The sequence below is a fragment of the Lithobates pipiens genome, unplaced genomic scaffold (genome assembly GCF_037356315.1).
Source record: "Lithobates pipiens isolate NorthernLeopardFrog02 unplaced genomic scaffold, aLitPip1_a1.2 Scaffold_18, whole genome shotgun sequence".
In the NCBI taxonomy this organism is placed as follows: Eukaryota; Metazoa; Chordata; class Amphibia; order Anura; family Ranidae; genus Lithobates; species Lithobates pipiens.
This window is the reverse complement of record NW_027507758.1, coordinates 613630243-613646100: the sequence shown is the minus strand read 5'-3', so window position 1 is coordinate 613646100 and position 15858 is coordinate 613630243.

Genomic DNA, 15858 nt, shown 5'->3' with positions numbered 1-15858 from the left:
ACGAATGAAAATGTCCGGTGACATCACTTCCTCTCCTGTAATGTAAACACAGGAGAGGAAGTGATGTATTCTCTCCTCCGTGTCGGTATTTTTCGTTCCGACACCGAGGAGAGAGCATCGGTGAGTTGCACAAGCACTACACTACACAGTAGAACATGCCAGGCAAACTCACACCCCCCCTTTACCCCCCGATCACCCCCCAATTACCCCTGCCCCCCCCAGTCACAGTGACACCAATTGCTTTTTTTTTTTGCATTGGTGTCATTTGTGACTGTAATAACTGTTAGGGCAGTTAGGGTTAGCCCCCTTTAGTTCTAATGTGCCCCCCTAACCCCCCCAATAAAGGTTTAACCCCGTGATCACCCCCCCTCGCCAGTGTCACTAAGGCTGGGTTCACATTGCAGCGGTTTATGAGAACGAATGTGATTCGCACCGCACTGCAGTGCAAATCACATCCGATCTCTGTGCGATTCGAGTTCAGCCATACAGATAGTATGGCTGAATTCGTGTCGCACCCGCCCCAAATTCGCACGGGACCCTTTTTTTGGCCCGCAGCAGAATCGGATCGCATGGGTGTTCACACCATGCGATCCGAGTTTGCAGATCGCACTGCGATATGCGAACTGATCTGGGGGTGTCATTAACATTTCACTGACACTCCCAGCAGTTCGCATAGGGCAGTGTGAACTGCCGCCGGGAGGCATGCGATGCGGGAACCCGCCGCGGATTCATGGCGTTCCCGCATCGCTCCAGTGTGAACCCAGCCTAATAAGCGATCATTTTTCTGATCGCTGTATTAGTGTCACAGGTGACGCTAGTTAGGCAGGTAGGTATTTAGGTTCGCCGCAGCTTTTTATAGCGCCAGGGACCCCCATATACTACCGCATAAAGCCCCCTGATTGCCCCCTAGTTAACCCTTTCACCAGTGATCACCATATAACTGTTACAGGTGACGCTGGTTGGTTAGTTATTTTTTTATAGTTTCAGGGCACCCGCCATTTATTACCTAATAAAGGTTTAACCCCCTGATCACCCGGCGGGTGTCATTTGTGACTGTAATAACTGTTAGGGCAGTTAGGGTTAGCCCCCTTTAGTTCTAAGGTACCCCCCTAACCCCCCCAATAAAGGTTTAACCCCGTGATCACCCCCGTCGCCAGTGTCACTAAGGCTGGGTTCACATTGCAGCGGTTTATGAGAACGGATGTGATTCGCACCGCACTGCAGTGCAAATCACATCCGATCTCTGTGCGATTCGAGTTCAGCCATACAGATAGTATGGCTGAATTAGTGTCGCACCCGCCGCAAACTCGCACGGGACCCTTTTTTTGGTCCGCAGCAGAATCGGATCGCATGGGTGTTCACACCATGCGATCCGAGTTTGCAGATCGCACTGCGATATGCGAACTGATCTGGGGGTGTCATTAACATTTCACTGACACTCCCAGCAGTTCGCATAGGGCAGTGTGAACTGCCACTGGGAGGCATGTGATGCGGGAACCCGCCGCGCATTCGTGGCATTCCCGCATCGCTCCAGTGTGAACCCAGCCTAATAAGCGATCGTTTTTCTGATCACTGTATTAGTGTCACAGGTGACGCTAGTTAGGCAGGTAGGTATTTAGGTTCGCCGCAGCTTTTTATAGCGCCAGGGACCCCCATATACTACCACATAAAGCCCCCTGATTGCCCCCTAGTTAACCCTTTCACCAGTGATCACCATATAACTGTTACAGGTGAAGCTGGTTGGTTAGTTATTTTTTTTATAGTTTCAGGGCACCCGCCATTTATTACCTAGTCTCACTAGTGTACCCCTAAATTTAGGGGTGTCTACTTTCCAAAATGGGGTCATTTGGGGGGGGGGGGGGGTTTGTGCCATCTTGGCATTTTATGGCCTTCAAAACTGTAATAGGTAGTGAGGAGTGAAGTCAAATATTTACGCCCTTAGAAAACCTGAAGGCGGTTCTTGGTTTTCGGGGCCCCGTACGTGGCTAGGCTCCCAAAAAGTCCCACATATGTGGTATCCCCGTACTCAGGAGAAGCAGCAGAATTTATTTTGGGGTGTCATTTCACATATGCCCATAGCATGTGTGAGCAATATATCATTTAGTGACAACTTTGTGTAAAAAAAAAAAAAAAAAATTATTTTTTGTCATTATTCAATCGCTTGAGGCAAAAAAATAAAATATTCAATGGGCTCAACATGCCACTTATCAATTTCCTTAGGGTGTCTACTTTCCAAAATGGGGTCATTTGGGGGGGGGTTTGTACTGCCCTGCCATTTTAGCACCTCAAGAAATGAGATAGGCAGTCGTAAACTAAAAGCTGCGTAAATTCCAGAAAACGTACCTTAGTTTGTAGATGTGACAACTTTTGCGCAAACCAATAAATATACAATTATTGACTTTTTTTTTACCAAAGACATGTGGCTGAATACATTTTGGCCTAAATGTATGACTAAAATTGAGTTTATTGGATTTTTCTAATAACAAAAAGTAGAAAATATCATTTTTTTTCAAAATTTGCGGTCTTTTTACGTTTATATCGCAAAAAATAAAAATCGCAGAGGCAATCAAATACCATCAAAAGAAAGCTCTATTTGTGGGAAGAAAAGGACGCAAATTTTGTTTGGGTACAACATTGCATGACCGCGCAATTACCAGTTAGAGCAGCGCAGTGCCAAATTGTAAAAAGACCTCTGGTCATTTACCAGCAAAATGGTCCGGTCTGAAGGTGGTTAAAGAATAATGGGATTTTAATTGAGACAAGGGTAGGCACATAAGACACCAATTTTTTTTAAAATACTTGAGGAAGCACACTCAGCAATGATGTTCATAATGCTCTTGATCCATACAGGATATAGGGGAGTACATTTATACATAACCAAAAAAAAAAAAAAAAAAAAATACATGGATGATAAATAAGAAATGATGAAAGATAATACATTGAACAATATAATAAAGAAATCTAAATTGTATAATACCATGTACTAGATACTATATAAAAACACAATAAATCACAAAAAGGGTTTAAATGAGAGTGATGTGTTTAACCCCAGAGGGTAGGTAGCCCTTTGCTCAAAAATCCATCTTGCCTCTCTTTGCAGGATCTTTTTATCAAAGTTCCCTCCTTGTTCAGGCTCAGGAATAGGGATGAGCTTCATGTTCGAATCGAATATACGTTCGACTCGAACATCGGCTGTTCACCAGTTCGGCGAATACCGAACATTATGGGCCGTTCGCGCCAAATTCGTGTGGTGCTCACGGCCCACAATGCACTGCGACATCGCAGTGCATTGCTGGATCATTATTGGCCAAGCATGCACTGTGACCCCGCATGCTTGGCCAATCACAGCGCCGGCAGCGAGGAGAGCCAATCATAGCTCAGGCTGTGTAGTACACGCCCCACACTATATAAGGCCGCCAGCGCGGCGGCCTTGTGTAGTGTGTTGGCGTCTGTAGGAGTTAGTGGGTGTTCTGTTTACCTTCAACACAGTATACACCGTTCATTATCGGCCGATTTTGTGTTCTTGCTTTTCTGTAGTGCAGTATACACCATTATATCCACCTATATAGCTAGCTATTTTGCTCTTTTTAAATAGAGCTTGCAGTCAGTTGTAGGAGATTGTGCGTGCTGTCTGCGTGCCCTGACTGCAGAATACACCGTTATATCCACCTATATAGCTAGCTATATCGCTTTTTTTAAATAGAGCTCGCAGTCAGCTGTAGGAGATTGTGCATGCTGTCTGCGGGCCCTGACCTCAGTATACACCGTTATATCCACCTACATAGCTCTTCTCTAATTGAGCCATCTGCCATCTGCAGGAGTGGGTGTTGTGTGTCCCTCCAGCACAATATACACTACCCGATTGCTGGTTTTCCTATCTCCCTTCAGGCCATTACCATGTCTGGAAGGCCAGCAAGGAGAGGCAGACAGACGCGAACCGATAAAAGATGGCAAGCAGGCTCTGTGTCTAGAGAGAACAGTGCTGGTCGTGGACGCGGTGCATCATCAACATCAGCACGTGGCCATGGGACACGCTTGTCCTTCTTTTCGGCAGCTGGACATGTTGAGCCGCAACATGCCGAATACTTGGTAGAGTGGATGACCAAGCCCTCTTCATCCTCCTCATCCTCTCTCACACAGGCTCAGGGTACTAGCAAAGCAGCTGCCAACGCATCGTCTTCCCTCCTCTCAATGTCATCATTAGTGACTCCTTCCCTAGACCCACCACGTCCTCCTGAGGAGTCTCTTGAACTCTTTGAGCACAGTGTTGGGTACATGCTCCAGGAGGATGCCCAGTGTTTTGTAGGCTCTGATGATTATACTCAGCTAGAGGAAGGCAGTAGCGTGAGCGCAGAGAGAGGGGATGCTCAAGAAGGACAGCAATCTGGCAGTCATGTTCCACAAGCTGCAGCATACTGCCAGGTTTGCTCCAGCGATGAAGAGGGAGGGGATGATGAGGGCCCTGACTCCACATGGGTCCCTGGTAGGAGAGAGGAGGAAGAGGAGGAGGAAGCACATGTCCAACGAGGCAGGATGCCCTCCGGGGGCCAGCTTAGGGGCAGCACGCCGACTGAATCACACCGCAGAGCTCCACCTGTGCAGGGCGCTGCCTCTGCGCATTATTCTAAAAGTTCTTTGGTGTGGGCCTTTTTTGAGATGAGTGCATCAGATCGCACCACTGCTATTTGCAACATATGTCTCAAGTGTATCTCACGTGGCCGAAACATCAGCCGCTTGGGCACCACATGCTTGACCAGACATATGTTGACCTGCCATGCAGCCCTTTGGCAAGCGTACCACAAAGACCCACACCAAAGAACAAAGCGGACCTCTCCTTGCTCCTCATCAGCTGAGATTTCCAACCCCACTAGACCTTCAGTCCTCTCTGAAACCTGCTCTGAGAGGAATGAAGGTGTAGAATTAGGTGTGTCACAGCCAAGTGCTTCCGGGCACTCTGCTAGCAGTACACCCATGTCCGATTATAGTAGGCAAATGTCCCTGCCCCAGCTGCTGGACCGCCGAAAGAAGTTCACTCCCAGCCATCCACATGCCCAGTGGTTGAATGCTAGCTTGGCTAAATTGCCAGCACTTCAACTGCTGCCTTTTCAGTTGGTAGACTCGGCCCCCTTCCGTGAGTTTGTACAATGTGCGGTTCCTCAGTGGCAGGTCCCCAAACGCCACTTTTTCTCTCTACCGGCATGTGGAAGGCAATGTCCTTGCCTCGCTGGACAGGGCGGTCAGCGGTAAGGTGCATATTACCGCTGACTCATGGTCCAGCAGGCATGGACAGGGACGTTACCTGTCTTTCACGGCCCATTGGGTCACTCTTCTGGCAGCTGGGAAGGATGCAGGACAAGGTGCAGTAGTGTTGGAGGTTGTTCCGCCACCATGCCTCCAAAATGCTACTATTGGTTGTGACACACCTCTCTCCTCCACCCCCTCCTCTTCTTCTTCCTCCATGGCCTCTTCCAGTGCTCTGTCCTCAGAACCAGCGGTGCTTCGTAGGCGTTCCAGGGGCTACGCAAGTACGCAGGCAAAACGATGCCATGCCGTGCTTGCGCTGGTTTGTTTGGGGGACAGGAGCCACACTGGGGCAGATGTTTTGCCAGATCTGCAGGGGCAGGCCGAGAGGTGGTTAACGCTACGCCAGCTTAAGCCAGGAATGGTGGTTTGCGATAATGGCACCAACCTCCTCTCCGCCCTCCGACAGGGACAACTGACCCATCTGCCCTGTGTGGCTCACGTCCTTAACCTGGTGGTGCAGCGGTTCTTGGGCAGGAACCCGGGCTTACAGGATGTCCTGAAGCAGGCCAGGAAAGTCTGTGTGCATTTCCGCCGATCATTTAATGCCTGTGCTCGGCTGGCTGAGCTCCAAAAGGAGTTGAACCTGCCCAAGAACCGCCTTATATGTGACATGCCCACCAGGTGGAACTCAACGTTGGCCATGCTGCAGGGGCTGCACACGATGCAGAGGGCCATAAATGAGTACCTGTGCGACTACGGCACCAGGACAGGGTCAGGGGAGCTCGGTTTTTTCTCACCACGCCAGTGGGGCATGATCAGGGATGCATGCACTGTCCTGTCACCGTTTGAGGAGGCCACAAGGATGGTGAGCAGTGACAGTGCATGCATCAGTGACACTGTACCTCTTGTCCACCTCTTGGAGCATACGCTGCGTGGAATAATGGACAGGGCACTTGAGGCAGAACAGAGGCAGGAAGAGGAGGACTTCCTTGCCTCTCAAGGCCCCCTTTATCCAGACAGTGTTCCTGCTGTGCCACCCATCACACAGGAAGAGGAGGAGGAGGAGGAGGAGGAGGATGATTGTGTCAGCATGGAGGTGGAGGCTGGCACTCAGCATCAGCAGCAGCAGTCTTGTAGGGATGCTATACAGTCCTAAGAAACCCGTGGACTTGTACGTGGCTGGGAGGAGGTAGCTGCGGATCATGTTGTCCTTAGTGACCCAGAGGACTCCGGACCGAATGCCTCAGCTAACCTACGCTGCATGGCCTCCCTGATCCTGCAAAGCCTGCGGAAGGATCCTTGTATTCTTTGGATCAAGGAGAGAGACCATTACTGGCTGGCCACTCTCCTTGATCCACGGTACAAGGGTAAGGTTGCCGACCTTATCTTTCCGTTGCAGAGGGAGCAGAGGATGAGACATCTCCAGGAGGCCTTGTAGAAAGGTATATGCAACGCGTTCCCAGAGACTGGGAGGTTACAAACTCCTGGTCCTGGACAACGTGTGGCTGAGGCATCGGTCAGAAGGAGCGGTGGAGAAGGTGGCCGTCTGACCGATGCGTTCAGACAATTTTTTAGTCCGCAGCCCCAAGGTATGATCGGTTCCAGCAACCATTGCCAGTCTCTGATTTACATGGTGTAGGAATACCTAGGGGCAAGGTCAGACTTGGACACCTTCCCCACCGAAAATCCTCTGGCTTACTGGGTCTTGAGGATGGATCACTGGCCAGAGCTTGCACAGTATGCAATTGAGCTACTGGCCTGTCCTGCATCCAGCGTTCTTTCGGAACGCACCTTCAGTGCTGCTGGTGGCTTTGTTACCGATCACAGGGTGCGCCTGTCCACCGACTCAGTTGATCGACTGACCTTCATCAAGATGAATCAGTCTTGGATCACCACCAGCTACCAAGCACCTGAAGCTGATGTAACCGAATAATTTTTTTTGAAATATCACATCTAGTGATGGACGAACTTCCGACGGGACGTTTCGCGAACGCGAAATGCGAACGGACCCAAACGTTCGCGAAACCGACCGTTCGCCGCGGGCCCCATTGACTTCAATGGGAGGCGAACTTTGCAAACCTTCATGTCGAATTTGCGGCCACGTGGTAATTATTAGGGGGTAAAACGTAGTCCCACCATCTGGACAATGACATAATACATGTATGAGGTGAATTTGGGATCGATAACTACAAGCATTTTTATTTTATTTGGGAAATTGTTCTAACAATTCAGGACTATGGAGTTAATGAAGGCAATGGAGGAGAGGGAAGGTCAGGGACCAGGGTAGGCAAAGAAGAGGGTGCAGGAGATGATCACCAGCAGCGTGACATACCGGAATGACACATGCACCGTGATAGAGGCATCTGACAGCAGCACCGTAATACAGAGCACTGACAGCAGCACCGTGACATACAGCGCTGACAGCAGCACCGTGACATACAGCGCTGACAGCAGCACCGTGACATACAGCGCTGACAGCAGCACCGTGACATACAGCGCTGACAGCAGCACCGTGACATACAGCGCTGACAGCAGCACCGTGACATACAGCGCTGACAGCAGCACCGTGACATACAGCGCTGACAGCAGCACCGTGACATACAGCGCTGACAGCAGCACCGTGACATACAGCGCTGACAGCAGCACCGTGACATACAGCGCTGACAGCAGCACCGTGACATACAGCGCTGACAGCAGCACCGTGACATACAGCACTGACAGCAGCACCGTAAGCAGCCCCAGGAGGAAGTCAGCACAGCACAGGGATGGTGTGATCCCCTCATAATAAGAACCCCCAGGAGGAAGTCAGCACAGCACAGGGATAGTGTGATCCCTTCATAATAAGAACCCCCAGGAGGAAGTCAGCACAGCACAGGGATATCATAAGCAGCCCCAGTAGAAATATGACACCGCTCAACCTCTTCAAAGAGGAGGGTAGGGGCATATAGTACGGTGTGCTTTTTTGGGTCAAGGAAGTGAGCCAAATGAATTAAGAAGGTCTGTGTGCTTGATTAAAAAAATAGTTTATAGACATATACATGGTCTACTGGTCACATGTGTTGAATTCCTCCGAGATCCATGCCTCATTCATTTTTAGAAATGTGAGGTAGTTAACACTGTGGTGAGCTAGGCGAGTACGCTTATCGGTCACAATCCCCCCTGCTGCGCTGAACGTCCTTTCGGACAGGACACTGGATGAGGGGCAAGCCAACAGTTCGATTGCAAATTGGGCAAGCTCTGGCCAGAGGTCAAGCCTGCCCACCCAGTAGTCTAGGGGTTCATCACTCCTCAGAGCGTCCACATCGGCCGTTAACCCAATGTAGTCGGACACCTGACGGTCTAGGCGTTCCCTGATGCTGGATCCGGATGACACCTGTCGATGGGTCGGCTGAAAGAATGACCTCATATCCGAAGTCACCAACACATCTTCAAACCGGCCTCTTCTTGCAGGCGCTGTTGGATTGGTACCCGCAAATCCTTCTCTGGGAGTGGGAATTGCTCCTCTGCCAGCGCACGCAAAAGCAGAATGCAGCATTTCTCGAAGCAAGGCCTGGAAGTGCTGCATTCTGACAGCCCTCTGCGACGGCGGTAACATTTCCGCCATTTTGTGTTTGTACCGGGGGTCTAAGTACGTTGCCACCCAGTACTGGTCCTTGACCCTCATGCTTTTTATACGGGGGTCCCTATTAAAACACTGGAGCATGAAGGCCCCCATTTGCACTAAAGTGGAAGCGGTGTGGTGGCCTGGCTCCTGCTCATCATCCAGGATAATGTCGTCCTCTTCATTCTCCTCTCCCCATCCTCGCACAACAGGGATCCCAGAAAGGTTTAAAGCATGCTCTTCTTGCTCCTGCTCATCCGCCCCGGCACCATCCTCCTCTGACTCCTCATCAGACTCCTGTTGTTGACTTGTCTCAGATAGAGTAGCCCCCCCTGGGAATTCATCCAGCATTGCGACTTCCTCATCTTCCCGCTCCTGCTCCTCCACAGCCTGATCAATGACACGACGCAATGCACGCTCCAGAAAGAAGGCATAAGGTACCATGTCACTGATGGCGCCATGGCTGCGACTGACCAGTTTGGTGATCTCCTCAAATGGCCGCAGAAGTCTGCATGTGTCGCGCATGAGCAGCCACTGGCGCGGTGAAAAAAAACCCAGCTCCCCAGAACCGTTTCTTTCGCAGAGTTCATACAGGTAGACGTTAACTGCACGTTTCTGCTGGAGCAGCCTATCAAGCATATAGAAGGTTGAGTTCCATCGCGTCGGGCAATCGCAAATAAGACGTCTGACCGGCAGATGGTGTCGCCGCTGAATGTCAGCAAGGCGAGCCATGGCCGTGTAAGATCTTCTGAAATGGGCCGAGATTTTCCTTGCCTGCCGCAAGATGTCCTGGACCCCAGGGTATTTGACAAGGAATCGCTGCACGACCAAGTTTAAGACGTGTGCCATGCACGGCACGTGCGTGATTTTGCCCTGTTTCAATGCGCTAAGCAGATTGGCACCGTTGTCACACACCACTTTACCAACTGTCAAATTGAGCGGTGTTAGCCACTCATCTGCCTGTGAACGCAAAGCTGAAAGGAGTGCCGGGCCAGTGTGGCTCTTTGCTTCCAGGCACAACAGACGCAGCACGGCATGGCAACGTCTCACCTGGCATGTGGAATAGGTTCTGGGGAGCTTGGGCGGTGCAGTGGAAGAGACGCTAGCAGCGGAAAAGGAGGAGGCAGCTGAGGAGGAGAGGGAGGAGGATGGAGTAGGAGGAGGAGAAGAAGAGTCAGGCCTGCATGCAATCCGTGGCGGTAAAACCAAATCTACACGGGTGCCACGGGTTACATGCTTGACGGCCGTCAGAAGGTTCACCCAGTGGGCAGTAAAACTGATATACCTTCCCTGCCCGTGTTTGCTAGACCACGTGTCTGTGGTCAGATGTATCTTGGCACCGACACTGTGTGCCAGAGATACATTCACTTGCCGCTGAACATGGCCATATAGCTCTGGGATGCCCTTCTCTGAGAAATACTTCCTTCCTGGGACTAGTGATGGCCGAACGGTTCGCCCGGCGGTCGTTTCGCGGCGAATTTCCGACTTTCGCCGTCCGCGGGTTCGAACGCCTTTTTCCGTCGTTCGCCCCGGCGGACTTACGTGTTTAATGTATACAAGAACTTTAACCTTTCGTGACACGTTTATCATGTGTTACAGGACAACCAATTGAGACATGACAGCTCATGGACACTTGGACATTCCCCCTAACCTATAAATACACCCGATCCGGTGGCCATTTTACATTCTTTCTTCTGTCACTGTAGGGAAAGGATCCTGTGTGGAGTAGGGACAGAGAAAACGCTAGCTATTTGGTACACAAAAGTTCTTTTCAGGACTGGTATAGGTGTTAGGTCAGCAGCCTGAGTTTCTTTTGTCAGTTTAGATAAAGGGACAGAGCGCTGTATGCTGCTATTTTAGGGACAGCTCAGCCAGATTAGTCTTTCTTCATCATCATCATCATCATCATCATTAGCTGTTACTATCAGGTCCACAAAAGAGCTGTTCCAGCTAATCGTTCCAGCCTACTCTTTTTTGCCAATTTGTATAGGGACAGGCAGGAAGCAGTGTGTCAGGCAGTGAGGATAATTTTAAAGACTTGCTGTTACTATTAGTTCCACAAAGGTTCTTTTCAGGACTGGTATCAGTGGTACGGTAATAGGCTTGTACACGTATAATATTCTTTCTTCCAAATATAGAAAGAATATTATACTTGACTGCTGCCCTTCTGCTGCAGTCTGCTAATCATTCACAACTCACTTGTTCCACAAAGCTCTTTATCAGGACTGGTAACTTGGTCTGTCTAGGGTGCTACGGTACATAGGCTTGGGTGCGGTACAGTCTGCTGTTCTGTAAGGACCGCTATCGGTCCACAATACATAGGGTTGCCGTGCACTACTGCTGACCGCTGCCCTATACTGCAGCAGTCCTTCATTGGTATAGGGACTGACGTACAGTCTGCTAATCACTAACACACAACCTGCTTGGTCCACAAAAGTTCTTATAAGGACTGGTAACTTGGTATAGGGTGCTACGGTACATAGGCCTGAGTGCGTTACAGTCTGCTGTTCTGTAAGGACCGCTATCGGTCCACAATACATAGGGTTGCCGTGCACTACTGCTGACCGCTGCCCTATACTGCAGCAGTCCTTCAGCGGTATAGGGACTGACGCACAGTCTGCTAAACACTAACACACAACCTGCTTGGTCCACAAAAGTTTTTATAAGGACTGGTAACTTGGTATAGGGTGCTACGGTACATAGGCCTGAGTGCAGTACAGTCTGCTGTTCTGTAAGGACCGCTATCGGTCCACAATACATAGGGTTGCCGTGCACTACTGCTGACCGCTGCCCTATACTGCAGCAGTCCTTCATTGGTATAGGGACTGACGTACAGTCTGCTAATCACTAACACACAACCTGCTTGTTCCACAAAAGTTCTTATAAGGACTGGTAACTTGGTATAGGGTGCTACGGTACATAGGCTTGAGTGCGGTACAGTCTGCTGTTCTGTAAGGACCGCTATCGGTCCACAATAGATAGGGTTGACGTGCACCACTGCTGACCGCTGCCCTATACTGCAGCAGTCCTTCAGCGGTATAGGGACTGACGTACAGTCTGCTAAACACTAATACACAACCTGCTTGGTCCACAAAAGTTCTTATAAGGACTGGTAACTTGGTATAGGGTGCTACGGTACATAGGCTTGAGTGCGGTACAGTCTGCTGTTCTGTAAGGACCGCTATCGGTCCACAATAGATAGGGTTGACGTGCACCACTGCTGACCGCTGCCCTATACTGCAGCAGTCCTTCAGCGGTATAGGGACTGACGTACAGTCTGCTAAACACTAATACACAACCTGCTTGGTCCACAAAAGTTCTTATAAGGACTGGTAACTTGGTATAGGGTGCTACGGTACATAGGCTTGAGTGCGGTACAGTCTGCTGTTCTGTAAGGACCGCTATCGGTCCACAATAGATAGGGTTGACGTGCACCACTGCTGACCGCTGCCCTATACTGCAGCAGTCCTTCAGCGGTATAGGGACTGACGTACAGTCTGCTAAACACTAATACACAACCTGCTTGGTCCACAAAAGTTCTTATAAGGACTGGTAACTTGGTATAGGGTGCTACGGTACATAGGCTTGAGTGCGGTACAGTCTGCTGTTCTGTAAGGACCGCTATCGGTCCACAATAGATAGGGTTGACGTGCACCACTGCTGACCGCTCACCTATACTGCAGCAGTCCTTCAGCGGTATAGGGACTGACGTACAGTCTGCTAATCACTAACACACAACCTGCTTGTTCCACAAAAGTTCTTATAAGGACTGGTAACTTGGTATAGGGTGCTACGGTACATAGGCTTGAGTGCGGTACAGTCTGCTGTTCTGTAAGGACCGCTATCGGTCCACAATAGATAGGGTTGACGTGCACCACTGCTGACCGCTGCCCTATACTGCAGCAGTCCTTCAGCGGTATAGGGACTGACGTACAGTCTGCTAAACACTAATACACAACCTGCTTGGTCCACAAAAGTTCTTATAAGGACTGGTAACTTGGTATAGGGTGCTACGGTACATAGGCTTGAGTGCGGTACAGTCTGCTGTTCTGTAAGGACCGCTATCGGTCCACAATAGATAGGGTTGACGTGCACCACTGCTGACCGCTGCCCTATACTGCAGCAGTCCTTCAGCGGTATAGGGACTGACGTACAGTCTGCTAAACACTAATACACAACCTGCTTGGTCCACAAAAGTTCTTATAAGGACTGGTAACTTGGTATAGGGTGCTACGGTACATAGGCTTGAGTGCGGTACAGTCTGCTGTTCTGTAAGGACCGCTATAGGTCCACAATAGATAGGGTTGACGTGCACCACTGCTGACCGCTCACCTATACTGCAGCAGTCCTTCAGCGGTATAGGGACTAAGAGTTTTGTCACAGGGTCATTTAAAAAATGACATGCAGAGGAAGAGGCAGGCCCTTCCGCAGGGGTGGTAGGGGTAGGGCAGGAGCAACAGGCTTGAGCCAAAGTGGGAAGTTGCAGAAGGTGCGTTCAATTACTTTAAAGGATGCACCAGACTTGGTTGAGTGGCTCGCTCAGCCTTACTCTTCTGCACCCTCCTCATCCTCTCGATCTGCACCCTCTTCTTCACTCTCTGCTATGTGCACCCCCAAAGACACTACCACCAACAACACGACCACCACCACCACCACCACATACCTTCCGCTTGAGTCACTGGAATTATTTTCCGATCCATATCAAGAGGACATTTCTGATGCGCAGCCACTCTTGGTATTGGATCAGGAAGAGGAGGTAGCAACAAGCGCTACTCAGCAGTCTGACGCCAGTACCCAGATCAGCCCAAGGAGGAGGTTGGTCCCCGGTGTTGCTGCCTACTCTACTTATAGCGGTGGGGAAGGTGACGTTGATGATGACGTGTCTAGTGATGTCACGTGGGTGCCCACAAGAGAGGAAGAGGAGGGGAGTTCAGAGGGAGATATGGACCAGCAGATAGGGAGGAGAAGCAGCAATGACTTACATTGCACAGCAGGGACAAAGCAGACTGCAAATGTATCAGGAGCGAGTCATCGACCATGTACGGTCACATCTGGCGCTCCCAGGACACCGGCACATGGCTCCGCAGTGTGGGCTTTTTTTAACGTGTCCGCTGCTGACAATAGCGTTGCCATCTGCAATCTTTGCAGTCAACGCGTTAGTCGCGGTAAGCCCAATACTCACCTAGGGACGACCGCCTTAAGAAGGCACATGAGCAGCCATCACCGAGCCCAGTGGGAGCAACGGAACACACAAAGCCACACTGCAGGCTCTCACCGTCCAGCCTCGTCTTCTACTTCTCCTTCTCCTCTCTCCTCACAATTGTCCTCCACTCCACCTTCCATCACGCCAAGCTCACATTTTTCTGCAAAAAGGCAGGCTTCCGTGGGCCTAATGTTTGAGCGTAAAAAAATGATGACGCCGGATAACCCTCTTGCCCAACGGTTGGCGGCTGGCTTGTCAGAACTCATAGCCCGCCAACTACTGCCATATAAACTGGTGGACTCGGAGGCCTTTCGCAAATTTGTGGCCATTGGAACACCACAATGGAAGGTCCCAGGAAGGAAGTATTTCTCAGAGAAGGGCATCCCAGAGCTATATGGCCATGTTCAGCGGCAAGTGAATGTATCTCTGGCACACAGTGTCGGTGCCAAGATACATCTGACCACAGACACGTGGTCTAGCAAACACGGGCAGGGAAGGTATATCAGTTTTACTGCCCACTGGGTGAACCTTCTGACGGCCGTCAAGCATGTAACCCGTGGCACCCGTGTAGATTTGGTTTTACCGCCACGGATTGCATGCAGGCCTGACTCTTCTTCTCCTCCTCCTACTCCATCCTCCTCCCTCTCCTCCTCAGCTGCCTCCTCCTTTTCCGCTGCTAGCGTCTCTTCCACTGCACCGCCCAAGCTCCCCAGAACCTATTCCACATGCCAGGTGAGACGTTGCCATGCCGTGCTGCGTCTGTTGTGCCTGGAAGCAAAGAGCCACACTGGCCCGGCCCTCCTTTCAGCTTTGCGTTCACAGGCAGATGAGTGGCTAACACCGCTCAATTTGACAGTTGGTAAAGTGGTGTGTGACAACGGTGCCAATCTGCTTAGCGCATTGAAACAGGGCAAAATCACGCACGTGCCGTGCATGGCACACGTCTTAAACTTGGTCGTGCAGCGATTCCTTGTCAAATACCCTGGGGTCCAGGACATCTTGCGGCAGGCAAGGAAAATCTCGGCCCATTTCAGAAGATCTTACACGGCCATGGCTCGCCTTGCTGACATTCAGCGGCGACACCATCTGCCGGTCAGACGTCTTATTTGCGATTGCCCGACGCGATGGAACTCAACCTTCTATATGCTTGATAGGCTGCTCCAGCAGAAACGTGCAGTTAACGTCTACCTGTATGAACTCTGCGAAAGAAACGGTTCTGGGGAGCTGGGTTTTTTTTCACCGCGCCAGTGGCTGCTCATGCGCGACACATGCAGACTTCTGCGGCCATTTGAGGAGATCACCAAACTGGTCAGTCGCAGCCATGGCGCCATCAGTGACATGGTACCTTATGCCTTCTTTCTGGAGCGTGCATTGCGTCGTGTCATTGATCAGGCTGTGGAGGAGCAGGAGCGGGAAGATGAGGAAGTCGCAATGCTGGATGAATTCCCAGGGGGGGCTACTCTATCTGAGACAAGTCAACAACAGGAGTCTGATGAGGAGTCAGAGGAGGATGGTGCCGGGGCGGATGAGCAGGAGCAAGAAGAGCATGCTTTAAACCTTTCTGGGATCCCTGTTGTGCGAGGATGGGGAGAGGAGAATGAAGAGGACGACATTATCCTGGATGATGAGCAGGAGCCAGGCCACCACACCGCTTCCACTTTAGTGCAAATGGGGGCCTTCATGCTCCAGTGTTTTAATAGGGACCCCCGTATAAAAAGCATGAGGGTCAAGGACCAGTACTGGGTGGCAACGTACTTAGACCCCCGGTACAAACACAAAATGGCGGAAATGTTACCGCCGTCGCAGAGGG